Here is a 17,386-nt window from a genome sequence, read left to right as displayed (position 1 = left end):
CTGCATACAGTGTGGCATTATCACCTTCCCTAGGGATACTCTGATTAACTATTCCTAACCACAGAGATTTATGTGCTGCTTCTTTTACATAATTCCTTATCTCTGCTGCTATGAATAATTCATGTGAGACTAAAGAACTGAGAAGACATTGTGGTTGAGAGTGTGGGGAAATGAGTGAGGACATCTTAAATTGTCTTTGTAGGAAGTTTGAGACCTGAAGTAAATACTGGATTTTATAATTGGAGGATTTTTTTTAGCAGGAAAAAAAAAAAAGTATAGTGCAATCTTATAATGAAATCATGACAACCTCAGCATATTTATCCAGATTAGTAAGTAAGTTGCTCATAGTATAAAATATAGATTAAATAATTAGTGTAATCATGCAAATACTGAGTTACCGTGGTAGCCACTTATAAAATGTTTTTTGTCTTACTCTTGCATATTTCTTAACGTTAAATTTACATTTTACAGCATTTCTAAGCTAAGTAAAGTATGACATAGAGACTTGGGGTCACAGTAACGTGTCCTCTTCTACCTCCTTTTCACAATATGCATGGCTACACTTTCATTTAACTGCATCAGCATTTTTATGCTTAGCAGCACTCACCCCCTACATAGTACCCCTGAGCTGAGCTCCAAACTATTATTTCTTTAAAAAAGTTCGTTGAGTTAAGAACAAACTCGAAGTTGTGATCAGATATTATGGACTTCTTGTGCTTGCGCACTGTCATGTGATGAGTTTACAATGACATATCTGACTATAATAAGGCAGGGGCCAGTAGAAAGGTCCAAATGCATATAGGTAGCCTACTTTTTGCAAACCTTTCATGCTTGTCTACTCACGCTGCATTAAATGGTGTAATGGTGTATTTGACAATATAGACACTAATTTTCCATACTTGTATGAATCATCTTGTTTCACGTCTTCAATGAAACTATATGTTGTTATGTGAAACTGCACAAGAAACTCTTAATATACACTTTTACTTAGATGACGACTATGATAAACTTATGGAATGTCACCATGTCACATTTATTTCTATTCACAGTTGCTATCATTTTTCACCATGACCTTGATTTGATGATGGGAGAGCTGGACTTTCCCATCTCAAACACATTCCAGAAGGAATCTTGTTGGGGTTACGGTCTGGACCCTGTGGTGGCCAATCCTAGTGTAAAAACGGTCCACGAACCTCTCTTTCACAAGCCTTGAGCCCCATGAATTTTCATAATGTCAATGTGAAATATGGCTGACATCAGGGAGGAAAAGAATCCAGTGATGGGGGAAAACTGGTAATTCAGTATATTCAAATAGCCAGCTGATCTCATTTTTTGAGTGCATAACATTGTTGAACCTAATCCTGATAGACTAAAGCAACTCCAGATAATAACAATGAGTCCAATCTTTAGGCTCCCTAGCAAATGGAAACCCTGTGTCCCAATTAGCTTAACTGATAAGTGGTTTTCTCAAGGCTCTACAGCTGTTTAGTCCCAACCCCTTCACATCGTGAGTTCTCTTCACATTGTGTGGAAATACTGTTAATTTAAAAAAAAATTAATACTTTGACATTTAAATGAGCTCTAAACATTATTTTTTAGATAATAGTTCAACATTGTACACACATTGTTATGTTGTTGTGTTTGTTGCCTGTGGTGTTATGCACTTGGTCTTTGGCAGTGTCTTTAAAGTGGACCAGCTTTATTTCCAGGTTTGCAGCTCCATGTTTTCATTCTCAAAATCTGTTAGGTGTACCTCTGCATGAATTACAGTTCAAAATAATCTTGATTTATCTTATACTGAGCCTCTCTGCAGCTGCTCAGTTAATTCACTAAAAAAAGCAGTTTTCGTTCGTCTCCCTCATCACTCAGTGGCATCACTCAGCACTCTTCATTAAGGATATTCTCTCTGTTTGACATCATTTAGAACCACGGATCTAAAAAAAACCTGCCAATAACATAACACGTGGTTTAAGTTTAACATTCTCTGCTGTATCAGGTTTTATGTGAGGAAAAGCAGAGTAGGTTCACTTGATGGATATATCGTCCTAGATACCTGAGATGCAACCGAAACCAAAGTAACCTTAATTCTCCAACAGGACTTGTTGACGGGTGAAGCTCTCACATTAACGTGCTTCATGCCGTAGACACAAGGATTGGTCTACTGTCTGGTGAGCCGTTCTGATTCAAATAGCCAACTTATTTTGCGTAATGTATTCAAAGGAGTTTTGGTGAAGGCTTCCATCCCTCTCTTTGAAATCAATTCAAAGTCCTGACTGTCAGAAAAATAGCCAAACGACTTTGGGTTGAAGCTAAGCCTTCTTTTGCCTTTATGCATTTTCAATCTCAACCTTTTAAATCTTTCACACAAACTCCTTTTCTCTCCGTCGGCCTGCCTCTCTTTTTCTTCTGCCTGCTTTATTTTCCCCTTTTCATTCTTTTCCTCTCCTGCACTGAAAGTCATTGATTCAACCGTCTACTAGACAAAATGTCCCAGCAAAAAGATGGGGGGAAAAAAGACACATGAAGGGTTAGTAGGCACCGTAGGGTCTATTCATACATATACAATGACAGAAGGTTTGCTGAAGTCTTCTGAGTTTGATGTGGTTGTGTTTAATCCCGTCAGTTTCTGCAGACAATGACTTTCAGACAAAAGTGTTTATTGTGACTGTTTAGTGGAGTATGGTTTTGTGGTATTAAAGATGTAAATTGCATGCCTGTTACTCGTGGTTTAGCTAAGAGAGACTGGTAAAAAGAAGCATTTGAAAGATTAATACTGGACCAGCTTGATGTCATATATGTGCCAATTGTTAAGTTTAAACATTTGGTTTTCATTTTCAGTTGTAAAAGTGAGAAGATCCCAATATTTGCCCAGGAGTAGAGTGTGTTTTTTTTCTGGAAAGCTGAAAGACATAAAATGAAATTATGTGTAGTCTATTTTGATTTTTTATATAATCTTGAAGGAGGACTGAAATATTTCTTCAATTCTGGGCTTTAACTCAGGCAGTAATATGTGTTAATTAAAATGTAATGCATCAGAAGTTTTTCAGTAGCAGTTTAAAAAGAACATCTGCTTCATGTGTTGTGTGTTGATCGCATCAGGAATCAAATTTTAGTACTTTTTCCATTTTAGCTTATATATCTGTTTTTTGCAGCTTGGCTGCATGCAGAAATTAATATTTTTAATGAAACTCTTTAGAGCCGCACATCCCACATCGAAGGCCAGCTAAAGTAATGAATTTATATTAAGTAGTTCACGAACATTTTCACAGGGAGGCAGTTTTTGTTTAATGAAGTCAGGGGGAGGTTCTGTGTGGCCGATATGTTCTCATTCATGGGCACCAAGTACTGCTTTTCTGTCAGGTGCTGCTGCTACTACACAGCAAATCCAGCATGTCCAAATTAACACTGTCAGATTTGATTTCAACACTTTTAAAGTGTCTATATGGGTCCACACCAGAGAGTGTTAATTTAACTCTTTTTGGAGAGTTGGTATGTTAACTCTGATTTAGTGTTAAACACCAAATCTCTCTGGAGTTGATAATTTAACACTTGGTGTTAAGAGTTTATATATTAACTCTCAAAGAGTATTTTAGTTTAACTACATAAGAGTTATCTTCTAATTAATTCTAAAAAACGGGAATTTTACTGTTCTGAACTTCTAGAAATTTCTTTTGGAAATAAACATTTACTAAAAAGACGCAATGGTTTTTGAAAAACATTTATTCTGAACTGTGCACCACAATTTCAAAACATTTTCTGAAAGATGTAACAGTGTACATGTTCTCACTTTCATTAGAATTTCGTTTATCAAAAGGTCTGACATAGGTGAGCTGGTAAATGCAAATAACAGCATTCTCATCACTTATTTCAATAAATACAAAATACAATATGCATGTCCTTCATTCATCACTTTGTGGAACTTCAATGCACTTCTGCTCTCCCCCATATTCCATCTTCACAAGCATATCCTATGTGGAGATTGAATAAAAATTAGTTGACACTAATTAATGGCACAAATCAATTGCAGCACAGTAAAAAAAAAAAAAGGAATCCTTTGAGCCATTACTTGTGTAAAGTATTTTCCCAAAAGACAAGGACACAGACAACAGGTAATACTGAACTAAATGTAAAACCTCAACCTTTTTCATTTTTACCTAAACCGTGTGCACAAAACTCTGGAGGAATCTAAGTGCTAACGTAGAACTCAGTCGGGACTCAGGACATCTGCTACTGCTGTTTGCTCGTTTTTTATGGGAGATCGTTTTCAGGCTTCAAGTAGCACCATTATATCAACATTTCACATTCTAGACATTGTTTTAAGTGTATTTGACCAAGAAATTTGACTGAAAATTCACATGCAAGCTTTTTTTCAAGGCTGTGGTATTTGCCCGCAAACAATACCTTTCAGCTAGCTAAAACAGAATATTATGCTATCACCGAGCAACATGGCTAATGCCTTTCACACAGCTTTGTCTCAACTCCAAAGAGCCACAGAAGTAAAAGCTAATAACAATAATTGAAACAATCTTTGAAAACATGACTTACCAAGCATGGCAAACAACTCAAATATGTAGAGCAAAATGTTCTGAAACGGCTTCACTTCAGCTTCGATTGGAGCCGTGCTGGGGGCGGAGTCTGTGAATTTACTCTATTGGTGTCATAGCCCCTGTAGGAGTTCAGAGTTAAGAGGTCAAGAGTTAATGTTTCCATTGTAACACCTCCAGATTTGAAATAGAAACACTCATTTTTAACACTCGATTTTAACTACTATTATTTTACACCTCAGAGTTACATTAAAAGAATGTGACTCTACTTAGAGTAAAATTAACTCTAAGACTACTAACACCAAAACATTTAACACTTTTGAATTTGCTGTGTACAAGTTAATGAGTAAAGGAAGTCACAAACTTATTTTTCTGTTATGATCAAGTAAACTTTTCACCATCTTCATCAGGTCCTGTTTGCATCTTTGGGTTTTATGCTTTATTTTGTGCTGTTTTCACTCGCTGAATTGTTATACTTGCACTCACTTTTTAATTTGTTAAGTTTAGGCATGAAAAACTATGTGATTGGCTCTAAAAACTGTAGCTCAATGCTGGAGTCACTGGTTAAAGCTTTTACTATGTATGTGAATGACCTCTGCTTCTGGTTTGTATTGCGCTTGTTACAGTATCACTACTAGTTAGCAAGTAGCGGGCAGTGTTTGTAGACAAGTCAGCATCTTCCATGCAAACTACAACCAAAGCAGTCACAAATACACCAGCTGACCAATTTCACCTGGTGACAGCTAAAAACCACTCATCATTAAGTCGGAGAATACATATTTTTCCAGTGGGTCCCAGGGGATGCCAGGGGATTGCCAACTGGTCTCCAGGCTGTGACTGAGGCCGTACCCAGTGTGTATAAAATAGCCAACAAGGGGTACTTTACAAATACCCACATGTGACAAGTTTGGAGTTGCAGACCCATCTCACTAAACCTGATGTCTCAGACAGTGATGCAAAGAGGTGCTTTGCACATGCTCAGTTTGACAGTATTTTGGCAGAGTATTTGGTAGATGTTGTTGTGATAAGTGTTAACTCTTGGAAAGAATTAAATATTAAAATGTAAACATTTTCCTTCAAGTACTTCCATTCATTCATTTTCTTAACTCCTTCTCCATCTTCGAGCTTATCCTAGCTGTGGTAGGTCAAGAGGCTGGGCCGCCAGTCCATAACAAGGCTAACACAAAGAGACAGACAACCAGTTACACCCACACCTACGGCCAATTTAAAATCACAAATTAAGCATGTCTAAGCATGTCTTTGGACTGTGGGAAGAAAAGTGAAGTGATAATTTATACCGAGGCTTTCATCATTTACAACAGATTCATTAAAACTGGGACAGTGAAATCTGAGATGTGGTAATACTCATAAATCTTTAGAAGATATCATAAAGATGAATCACACTTGATGGCAGTAACATCCATACAGGAAACTTTCACAAAATTCAGACAGTGGGTTGAATGTAGGTGATGCTGAGTCTGAGTCTATCATTTAATGATACAAAATCAATAAACACATTATTACTCATGAGTGGATCTATTTAAGTAAACAATGTGCTGTTAAGTGGACATAATGTACTTCCTTTAATCACAGTTTGGGCAGGCTCCTCTGACTGCTGGCTGCAATCATAGGCCTGTTTTTAACACTTTAGTTGAGCGTTGACTGACCTGAGTTAAAACCTAGTAAAGTACAAGGTAAAGACAAATATCTGAGCCTTAACTTAGGCTACGTCCACACTAATGCGTTTTCGTTTGAATCACATCGTTTCTTTGGCCTACACTGAGACAGCGTTTTCCCCAAGGACATTCTTGAAAATGTAAATAAACGGCAGCGGGAAATGACGCAGGTCGAGTCGTCTTGCGTTTCACGCGTGCGTGTGGACGCGCAACTCTTTGAAAACGACTGAAAATGCTAGTGTGGACGAAAATGCCATTTTCAAATCTATCCGCCCATATGGAAAAGAAATAGTAAAAACATATATGATTTACTCATGAAATTGGCCACTTTCTCATTACTTTCATATATTTTTTTTAGTAAGTATCCAAAACATACAAGTTTCATTATATAATTTTTCAAGGGATCTTATATGTGTTTTCACTCTTGTATGCTTTTCATACAAGTTTCATACAAGACAGATACAAACTTTATAAGATTTATATATATCTTTTCCATATGGGCGGGCTAGTGTGGATGTAGCCTTACATGAAATTGATCCTACAAGATTATGTCTGACACACAGTGTCACCCTACGATTAATAAACACACAACACCTTAACCTTTGACTCCTAAACCCAAAGGCACAAATGGAATACAGCTGGAAAAGATGTGACATGATGCTGCATATAAGCTGATGTTTAGGTTCTACTGAACGTTAGAGATCTGTTCTCATTAAGGATGAATATTTCCTTGAGCCGATTGTCAGAGAGACCAGGCCTGATAGAGCTACCAAGGCTCCTGACCTTTGTGAGATAGTGAAGGTGGTGATGTGTCTTTCATCCATCCATCCATCCATTCACTTCCGCATATCCTTTCGTCGCGGGGGGCACTGGAGCCTATCCCAGCTGTCATAGGGCGAGAGGCGGGGTACACCCTGGACAGGTCGCCAGTCTGTCGCAGGGCCAACACACAGGGACAGACAACCATTCGCACTCACTTTCACTCGCACATTCACACCTAGTGGCAATTTGGATTATCCAATTAACCTATCCCTACAAGTTCCATGTCTTTGGACGGTGGTAGGAAGCCGGAGTACCCGGAGGGAACCCACGCAAACATGGGGAGAACATGCAAACTCCACACAGAAAGACCCTGGCCTGATGGTGGAATTGAACTCAGGACCTTCTTGTTGTGTGGCAACAGTGCTAACCATCGTGCCATGTGTCTTTCAATGAGTCTTAAAATTCTTCAGAAGCTAAGGTGTTAATTTTTTAATCAGAGTGTAGTTTAATTCTGAACAAATACTTCGCTGCACATAAAGTCCATTTTCTGTTTACAGTGTCCATCAAACTTCAAACACATCACACAACTCTCTTGTTTTTGCTGTATAAGTACCATATTTGTGCAACAAATATTTCCATTGTTTCTTTATCATAATGGTATCTGAGGTTATTTTTGTTTTTCTTATCCAGAAAGTGTAATGGCTAGGGATTTGACTGATTAGTCGTCACTTTACACTGGTGCATGAATGCAATCTAAATGGGTAAAAATTTCAACTATCCACATCTATAATTAACTAAACAAGTTTGTGGAGGTGCTCACGCTATTGGCAATCAGATGTAGTTCATCACATTGACAAGGGTAAAACAAATTGAATGGTAAATGTTGCTGATTGTTGAGGTGATTGTTCTGAATTAAAATGATACAATGCTTTTATAGCTGTTATAGAGACTTAAATGTTAGAAATGCGTCATTTTAGCCCAGTGGTAGGATGGCTGCTAGGCACAATGATGACATCATAATATCTGATGTAGATACAAACCTTCAGGGGCCGAAAGCTACACCCACACTGAAAACAACTCACTCGTCCTCCATTGCTTTCAAGCTGACTGCTGGTCGTAATTCCAGCTATGTCAGTCATCAGTATCCTGTGCTCTCATTGGTCACTTTAGTCACTCTCAGTTTCTTGGGTAATATCACTTCTGGTCTCTGGTCTAGCCATCTCTTCCACTGTGGATGCTACACAAGATGTAACCTTTGTGCCAAGTTTGCCTGGTCAAGGAAGCCGTTTGCAGCAAACAGACAAGCAGAGATTTGGTGTAATCCAACTTTTTGGTCTGAGCTGCTAGCAGCTAATTAAAACTGAAAATGGTCAAAACTGAGGCTACTCCATCTGAAGATACATTAGAAAAATGTCTGAAGGAGCAGCTGCCTAAAATTGCTGATCATTACTTCACAGTCGCAGACATTTATCTGGAAATTAATAAAAATAAAATAAAACACTTTAAAATCAGAGCTGATCAAAACAAGACTAATGATGAAGGATTGAAAAAATCTGTAGTGGGCCATAGTGCAGTAGCTTGATGGGGGTCAACCTGTACAAACAAACCAGTGTCTAATTACATGTGGAACGTCAGAAATGGCTGCCATGCAACTCATGTTTACCCCAAATTGCAGTGAAGAAGAAAACTCATGGGGGAAACGGCTAACAGCAGGGAAAAGCTAATCAGATTAATCAGAGTTAATTAACTAAATTGACACATTATTGAAATTGAATCATGATGATAACATACCCATGCTGACATCACAAAGCAGTGAATAAATAGATTAAAGGGCAAAAAAGAGAGGAATTAGAGGTATTATTTCTTCTTTAGCTACACAGATATTATGATGTAGACGACTGTATCCCATATCAAAGAATCAATGCACTATGACACCAACTATCACATTAAAATGTGATCTTAGAATTTCACAGCATTGCATTAACTGTTTAGGAATTACAACTATTTTTATACACAGTCCCCCATTTTCAGAGGCTCAAAAGTAATTGGACACACTGGCATAATTTTAAATACGAGGCTTATTGTTTATATTTGGATGAACATCATTTCCAGTCATTGACTGCCTGAATTTCAAATGTCATAATCATCTTCAAATGCTACCTGGTTCTCTTAAGATGATTTGACGGGCCTTTCCTGCAGCCACTTTCAGTTGCTTGTCTTCAGTTACCATTTTTGAGGTACGCATGAGATGCACATTCTCTTTTACAAACAGCATAAGTGCGTATAAGGCAAGCGGTGCATGCATCCTTGTTGCTAAAACATCTAGTCATTCATAGTTTTTATCCCTAAAGAACTACATCACCCCCAGCATCGACTGTGATCACTGGCACTGAATTACGCCATGATTCCCAACCCCTGAGCATCTCTATTGACACGCATTTCTTAATAAATATATACAGGCGTTAAACTGAGTGAGCTTTTGCTTTTGCTCCCTTGCGTGATTCTTACGTGGCGACTGGTCAGTGAGGCCAGTCATCATTAGCAGTATTAGTGCCTTGGGTGGTTTGCGTAGACCGCGACCCTCTGACATTTTCTCTTCTCATTCTCTTATATACCCAAGCTGGAGATTAATGTGTGGTTTTTATTTTTGCTGCAAACGGTTTAACAGGGAAACCAGCACAGCCTCAGACTCAACCCTGCTGAAGGCAAGAAAGCACATGAAGAAGAGTTGTGTGTAAGCTCTCAAAATTATTATCCCAAATATGTACGCCTCCACTGCTCTGCTGTCCGGTCTGAATTAGCATCTCTGCTCTAAGCCACAGCTCTCAGCCGCTTTACACCATCTGTATATTTGACAGGAAACAAAGAAGGGTTGTAGTGGTAAAGCAGTGGTGCCACAGATCTTATGAGAATGGCCTCTGTGTTGCTGCCTCCTCTGAGCATTGTTCCTATTAATCAGAAAGCCATTTGTGATGCCGCATTAAGCCCTCGGATGTCTAAAATGTGACAAATGATGATTACCTGAGGGAAATCGATGTTGATCACAATACTATTAATGGTCCCACTGCAGGAACAGCATCCATCGAAGTACAAATCTGGCAAGATTCACCGGCTGTGAAAAAGCACTAATTTAGAACTAGCTTTGTGTCAGGTGATTCATTTAATAACCGAGGTCTGAGAGAGGGCTGTGCTAAAAAAAAAAAAGCTCACATCTGCTACCTTGTGCTTTTTTTGACATCAAACATACTGAACAAAAAGAAAACAAAACCTGCATTGTCTTATCCTGGCAGTGTGAATACAATCGCGCTGTTATGTGAGAGCAGCTGGTGAGTCACTTGCTGTAGTATTGCAGATAGAAAGACAGAGAAAGGGGAGGGGAGTAAAATACTTGATCGTACATGGATGCTGTATTACAGAGCACTTCTTCAGGGTCAAAAATATACTCACTCATCATTTTTTCCCCTCCCCATATCTTAGGTCAACCAGGGGCAACGAGCTCAGCGGCAACGACTGAAGCTATGCGTTCGTCTTCCTGTCACTCCTCTGCGGGGGATAAAATCCTTATGCCACCTAAAATTTATGGTCTACTTCCTGCATGTAGCCTCATATGAACAAGTCCACATATGTGTGTGAAGTGTGCTTCAAGTTGGACAAATAAGTCCTTCAGCATTTACGTGTGCGCCGGTGAGATCAGGTGCGCACAAACGCCGTAGGTGGTCTTTCCTTATGCATGAGACAGTAGTTTTCCAGCTGATCAATGATTTCATTTGCCATGTGGGCTCACTCCAGAGATCTGTCTGATGGCAATAGTCATGCTGGACCATAAATAAGACCCTTGCAATGACAACATCTGTATGCATGTGTCATGTTTTTCAGAATACATTGGCACCTCTATCAGTCAGTGGATTCTCACAGCTTCATATTTTATTTGTTTGCTGTTGCTTTTCTTTTTTAAATTCAATTTCGTTCAGCTGCTCTGACTGATTGTGTTTTTTTAAGCTCTTGACCATCTGAACTCCTATTCCTTTTGGATAAGGGCGATGGCTATTTACAATGTTAACTAAATGAAAGATTTTGTCAGTGATGGATTGTCTACAGTTTAGTATTTCAAACACTGATGATTCTTTAATATTCACTGCAACTGTATTTTACACACTTTACTTTTTTTTAGATGTGTCTTTGTTATCTATCAACTCTTTTGGAAAACATCTTAAGCTTTGCCTGCTTCATGGTCCAGCGTGTTCACCAGGTAGCTGCTAACTTTCTTTTCAGATGTTGGGCAGGCAGTTTTTAGCTTTCTTTTTTAATTTATAAAGACAAGAACATCCAGGAGAGGGAAGGACATCACATAAAGTAAGAAACTTAAAAACAGGGCAGAGTTGGTAAAGAACATAAAAGAGGGCTACTTAGATATTTATTTCCAACTTCTCAGACAGTGCGTGTAAATGTTGTCAAGTTTTATTTGTTGGTAGAGAAAAAGAGCATAAAAAATAAATGAATAATAAGTCCAATTTTCTATTTTTGTCACACTAAATGCTGCTACATTTATGCATTAGATGAGGAAAAAAAAGTTCAATGCCAAGTAGGAGCATTTTCTGCTCTTTAACGTTGGTGCTCAGATGAACTACCCTACCATGCAAACCTTGCTTGGATCATTTCAGCTGATATGGGATATTTGTGTCACTTTGTGATTCTTTCTGTGATGCAGTCATACTGTGATGTGAAATATGGCAGCTGCTAGAATTGAATAACAACCTCCATTTACTAATTCCTTGTCTTTTCATTCTGGACTTACCATAGAGGGCATTGTCAACTATACATAAGCACAGGAGGATATGGGCAGTGACCGCAGCATAGCAGATGTGGGTGGTGGTGGTTCGTCCCCATCAAGGCAGCTCCTCATCTCATCAGCCATCCATTCATTATTCTAACTGCTTGTTTAATTCAAGAATGCAGGAGCCTCTCCTAGCTGACTTTGGCCAGTAGGATGGGCACACCAGTCCATCACAAGGGCAGCAAGAGATTCGAACAGTCACACCGATAACCAAAGTTAGACTCAGTACTGACCAACAAGCTAGCAGTCTGAAGAGGAGAAGCCCATGTAGGCACAGGAAGAACATTCAGCGTCTACACAGAAAGGATTTATCTTACCGAAAGGTTCCGAACCATTTTACCATGAGGTAACAACGCTAACCTCTCACTTTCTCATTCGGAACTATTCTTCAGATTTTTGCATCCAGGAAAGATACTTTTGTTAAACTGAGGCGTAGGTGTGAGAGGTCACATGTTCATTCTGGCCCATATAAAAAACATTAAACACATCAAACACAGTTCAACGGTCTCCTTCCATAAGCCACTAAAACTCAGATCACATATACCTACTAATCGGAAGGCTGGTGGTTCAATCCCTGGCTGCTCCAGTCTACATGCCAAATATGCTTGGGCAAGATACTTACCTCGGGTTGCTCATATGAATGTGTGTGAATGTTAGATAGAAAGCACTTACACAGAAAAAAAAAGTACTTTTATGAATGGGTGTGAATGAGGCAAGTTGTATAAAGTGCTTTGAGTGCTCAGGTAGAGGTGAAAGTGTTATATAAGAACCAGTCCATTTACTATTTTCAGACAGTTTCCAAGCTATATAATGTGTTAAGAAACAATCTTAGATTTTCACAAACAGACTTGTGATAAGGACTGTAGACTAAATGATTAAAGGTGCCTGCTTACACTTAATGACATTTTCAAAAACAAACAGTCTGTTTTTAAAGTGTAACACAAAAGCTGAACGTATTTCTTATCAAAAATTTGCATATGAAACCTCCTTTTTTTGTCCTGAAGGCAAACTTCTCCCATGTGTGTGCTATTTACATCAGGATTCCTCATCTTTCTTGCCCTTGCTATCGCATTGTTAACTTTGTGGATGCACAATCACCACCTGTCAATCAGTGGAAAAATATGAATCCCCCAACAAAATGTCTTTTGGCTCACTCAATGGTACTAATGGTCAGAAACCCACAAACTGATACTGAAAATCATGCTTTGTCCAAACTGATACTATGAGCCTGTGCTCTGTCTTGCTTGTTGATCAAAGACCAGTGGCTCAACACCAGTGAGATGGTGGAGGTGTTAAAGAGGTTCTGGGAGAGCCTCATCATCCTCCCACCAAGCAATCATAAGAAGACCGTGCACGAACAGAGGATAGTGAGAGGTGAGCGTGTGTGAATTTACAGTTTGTGTGCTAGACAAAGGGAGAGAGTCACGCAGAAAGGGAGGAGGAGATAAAAAGAGAAATAGGTATAAGAGGGAGGGAGGAGATGAGGGGATGGTGAGAGCCTAAGCAAGAGAGGTGGCAGGCAATAAAGCGCCCCATCAATCTGGTAAATGAGTGTCCTTCCAGCAGAGGGTACTCTGAGAAATGCAGCCTGCTCTGTGTTCATCAGTCAGAGGTTTAACACTCATCCTCCGCTCCAACACTTCCTTATCGAAGGAAAAAGCAATTGAACAAATGCTTGGAGTACAGGTCGCTCTGCCAATTTACTTACAGTATGAACTTGTCTGCTTGGCACCTTGAAGGATCATACTAGCATTAGTGAGGCTTTTGCTTAAATTGCTATTGACACTTTCAGTCCATTTACACAAGTTTATTATGGGTGTTCATTCATTGTGACGTCTATTGACCTCAGTGTGGCTACAAACATCAGCAGCACTTTAAAATCTGTTTATATTTCCATGATTTTTTTTCTTTTTTTTATTTCCAAGGCTATTTCTTATATGGCCAGTGCAGGATTATCATCTGGTTAACACACAACACCTTTTTCACTTTACACAACTGTTTGTATGGTGAAGATGTTGCTCACGGGAGATGAAATTGACTCTATAGCCGTACTTAGCCTAAGAGCACTTTTTATGCTAGTGCTTATGTATTGTAAGATTTCATCAACCTGTTTGTCTGCTTGCACACTACCTGTCCACCAAAATACATAGTCAATACAATCATGTGAAAAAGAAAGAACATCCTCTTTCAATTCTATGACAAAAAAAAAATCAGGTCCTCAGAAATAACATAATCTGAAATGCAGAAGCAATGTGCGAAAAACTAAGTGCTCTTTTATTGATTCCATAGGAATTAAGAGGGTAAGTAGCAGCCAGGTGCTGCTAATCAAATGCACTTGATTCATCAGCAAGTGTAACCACCTCTATAAAAGCAGAGCTCTTGGCAGTTTGTTGGTCTAGAGCAGCGGTCCCCAACCTTTTTTGCGCCACGGACCGGTTTATGCCCGACAATATTTTCATGGACCGGCCTTTAAGGTGTCGCGGATAAATACAACAAAATAAAACTAGTACCGGTACCGAAAAAAAGAAAATTTATTCATAATACACGTGAAAAGACCAAGGAAAACCGAGTAAACGATAAAAACGATAACAAAATAACGCTGAAAACCGATAAAAACCCTGAAAACTATACATTTCACACCTGAGCCTCAACTCTCGCGGCCCGGTACCAAACGACTCACGGACCGGTACCGGTCCGAGGCCCGGGGGTTGGGGACCGCTGGTCTAGAGCATTCAGGCACCAAGGAGGAAACACATCAGCAATGGTCTTCGAGAAGCAATTCTTGCTGCCCATCATCAATCTGTAAGGGTTATAGGGCCATTTCCAAATAATTTGAAGTCCATCATCCTACACTGAGAAAGATTATTCACAAGTGGGAAACATTCAAGACAGTTATCAATCTTCCCTGGAGTGAATGTCCCAGCAAATTTACCCCAAGGTCAGACCATGCATTGTTCAGAGAAAATGCACAAACCCCAAGAGTTACACCTATGTATGTTAATGGTTAAAGTTCATGACAGCACAATTAGAACAAAACAGAACAAGTGTGGCTTGTTTGGGAATTAGGAGAAAACACGACTTGGGTTTGTTAAGTTGTGGCTGAACAAACCGCAGATATCTCTGGGGGGTGGGAGGGGGGGTTACTACACCACCATCTCTCTCTCTCTCTCAGTGGAGACATTTATTTAAACTTATGCTATAAATTCACATCATTTTCTTCAACTATGCTACCACAACCCAAAACAGATTTAGCCTTTCTAAAGTAATGCAAATGCAACTGTAATGTCTCTAAGCATGGAACAAAAGAGCGAAGCCCATTAACCTCCAGTCCTCAAGGACCGTCTAGACCGGGTCATTGTACAAAGAAAGCACATAATCACCAGCTGTTTCCAGTGAACCAACTTCTAGATATATCACACACACATATTACAATATGACTGCATATAACATATTGTACAAAAACACAGACAAACTACTCACCAATCACAACTTTAACTTTTAGACCTCATCAAAACCAGTGTCCTGGTTGTATACTCATCCTGCTCTCCTTTCTCCATCCTCTTTTGAGAACCACTTTTTTTGCTTTGGCTTGCTAAATATCATTTATAATGCTAGCAAACTGATAAACTACTCTATAAGACACACAAAAAAAATTCATAGTTGATGTCAACAGGTTCATGGGCATTTTGAACAAATGACAGAGAGCAAGGCCAGGAAGTGCAAGTAATATATTTCTGAGCATAGCTGAAAAGAAAAGTATTAAGGTGTTGCAGTGACCTAGTCAATGTCCAGACATCAACCTTACTGAAATGCTAACATATGATCTTAAGACAGCTTTGCATAAACAATTGCAAGTACGCCTCACTAACGTGAGGCAATGTTATTAAGAGGAATGGTCCACAATGATCTGATAGACTGACAAAGTCATACACAAAATAAATATTTTAAGTTTTTGTAGTTAAAAGGCCGGTGTGTTTGAGGTGCGGACCAAAACGCAGACACGGGAGAAAAACAAAATATAACAAAAAGCGAGCCTTTATTGTGGCTGATATCATAAACACAAAACAAAGGCAAAGGCGAACTGAGAATAGAACTAAACTAAAACCTAAACTGGGATAAGTTAAGACTAACATGAAAACTATCAAAGGGGACGTGAACATGAATCAAAACAGGTACATGCAACCTGACCCTAAACCAAAGCTTAAGAATAATCCTGAGACTTGACATACATGACACCAGACAGACAACCTAACATTAAAAACACAGAAGAGTAATGAGGCAAGTGGAAACACCTGTGCAAACAGCTGACACAAATAAGCATGATGCCACAGGGGAAGGAAAACTAAACACACTGAACATGGAAATATGACTTTCAAAATAAAACAGGAAACGTAGATAGACATGAACTGGGATACGCAAGCTTGACACAGGAGCCAGAGAGAGGAAGTGAGAAAGGGACAGAGACACAAGCTGTGTCCCAATTCAGGGTCTGCACGCTTGAAGTACGCATTTTAAGTGTGATTACGTCACCGCCACGCGATGACGGCTGTCCCAATTCGAAGTGTACTTCAAATGCATACTCCAAATGCGCCATCGATTTGCCCAAATATCAAGCGTGGTCCGGTGCACGCTTTGTGGTCCCATATATCCCACAATTCATAGCGCGGCGGTGGGTGTGGATAATTTTGCCGCAAAATACGGCAGAAGGGAGTGGCTGAAGAATGAACTGTCAAAAGTAGGTACTGAATATGACGTCACTTATTTATGTGCGAATGTTTAATAACGAAGAACATTAAAACATTGCCGTTAACTTAGTTGTATATATATATATATATATATATATATATATATATATATATATATATGTCATGTCATGACAAAAATGAATGACCAACAAAACATTTTTTTCTCCTTCATTTCTGTCAAACAAAGCTGAATATAACGTTTCTCGCGGTTAGTATCATGGTTGCTAGGCAACCTGAACAGCGCGACGAAGGCTAGACTGTCCCATTTCACAAGCCTCTCACTTCCGCACTACTCGTACTTATAGTACGCACCGTACGTAGTACGCGTAGTGCGCGTACTTCAAGCGTGCAGACCCTGAATTGGGACACAGCGACAGAGGAGAGAGACACAAGGGGAACCTACATGGACAAGGAGACAACACATGACAAACAGAAAAAGACTCATAAACAAGGAGACATAGGAGAAAAATAACCTAGACTAAAACTCAACTAAATCCTAACTAATAATAAGAACACAAGAACTTAACATATTTCCAATATAACATAAAAAATCAAACATGCGAAATAACTCAAAATGCTGGGTAAAACACCCAGCCCCTGACAGTTCTACAACTATTGAAGCATGGCACATGCTTATTTTTTCACATGCTGCTTCTGTATTTTGTCTCACTTTTTGGTAAATAAATAATAAATGTGTAGAAATTTACATGTGGTTGTTCATCTCAGGCTATATTTAAATCATTTATGAACCTAGAAAAGACCAGATGATTTTTTTTCTCATGTCCTGATACATAAAACTTTGACATGAAAGAAGTGTATTTGGAG

The 17,386-nt window shown here is 39.0% G+C and overlaps 1 protein-coding gene and 1 long non-coding RNA gene across 8 annotated transcripts in view; one reads left to right on the top strand and one right to left on the bottom strand.

Moving 5' to 3' along the window:
* The window catches only part of dlgap4a (discs, large (Drosophila) homolog-associated protein 4a), a 109,973-nt gene that overhangs the window by 44,554 nt on the left and 48,033 nt on the right, over positions 1–17,386 (top strand). The window lies entirely within an intron of this gene.
* Positions 3,640–4,878, bottom strand: LOC146494479 (uncharacterized). The gene is made up of 2 exons (XR_014871677.1): positions 4,546–4,878; positions 3,640–3,968 (listed from the first exon to the last, which is right to left on the bottom strand). It is a non-coding gene; the product is annotated as an uncharacterized LOC146494479 (long non-coding RNA).

Source organism: Neolamprologus multifasciatus, chromosome 20, assembly GCF_963576455.1.
Source record: "Neolamprologus multifasciatus chromosome 20, fNeoMul1.2, whole genome shotgun sequence".
Taxonomy (NCBI): Eukaryota; Metazoa; Chordata; class Actinopteri; order Cichliformes; family Cichlidae; genus Neolamprologus; species Neolamprologus multifasciatus.
Note: the sequence above shows the minus strand (reverse complement) of the source record. Positions and strands in the feature narration are given on the sequence as shown.